The sequence below is a fragment of the Sinocyclocheilus anshuiensis genome, unplaced genomic scaffold (assembly GCF_001515605.1).
Source record: "Sinocyclocheilus anshuiensis isolate Anshui unplaced genomic scaffold, SAMN03320099.WGS_v1.1 C31616957, whole genome shotgun sequence".
NCBI classification, from domain to species: Eukaryota; Metazoa; Chordata; class Actinopteri; order Cypriniformes; family Cyprinidae; genus Sinocyclocheilus; species Sinocyclocheilus anshuiensis.
The window spans coordinates 1-431 of record NW_015600407.1 but is presented as its reverse complement, the minus strand read 5'-3'; the positions used below and the strand labels follow the sequence as shown (position 1 = coordinate 431).

General features: G+C 44.8%; 1 long non-coding RNA gene across 1 annotated transcript; it reads left to right on the top strand.

Annotated features, from left to right (window-relative positions):
- The first annotated feature begins 1 nt into the window (after position 1).
- On the top strand, positions 2 to 431 carry LOC107682112 (uncharacterized). Its single transcript, XR_001633369.1, has 3 exons — positions 2 to 37; positions 133 to 287; positions 395 to 431. It is a non-coding gene; the product is annotated as an uncharacterized LOC107682112 (long non-coding RNA).

The following is a 431-nucleotide window of genomic DNA, read 5'->3' as shown; positions in this document are numbered from 1 at the left end:
TTCAACCTGGGATTCTCTGGCAAGTTTTTTCATACAGGTATGATGAAGTTGATGGTTGTGTGAGTTATAGAGATAAAACCATCTCCACCTCCACACGCTCATTTATCGTCTCTTTCTGGTCTTGTTCTTCAGGTACAGATGAGGAAGATGAGGGTGATGACACCCTGCTTCGACACCGGCAGGAGTTCTGGTGGTTCCCGCATATGTGGAGTCACATGCAGCCTCATCTCTTCCACAACGTCAGCGTACTCGCAGAACAGATGAGACTTAATAGACAGTTTGCACTGGTCAGAATCTGCCCTGATACATGCCAAATAATATGCTGTTCAATTCTCGATTCTGATACATGATATTGAATTGGTTTTCCATGGCTGTAAAGTAATGTTTCTTTCAGGAGCATGGGATCCCCACAGACATGGGTTACGCTGTAG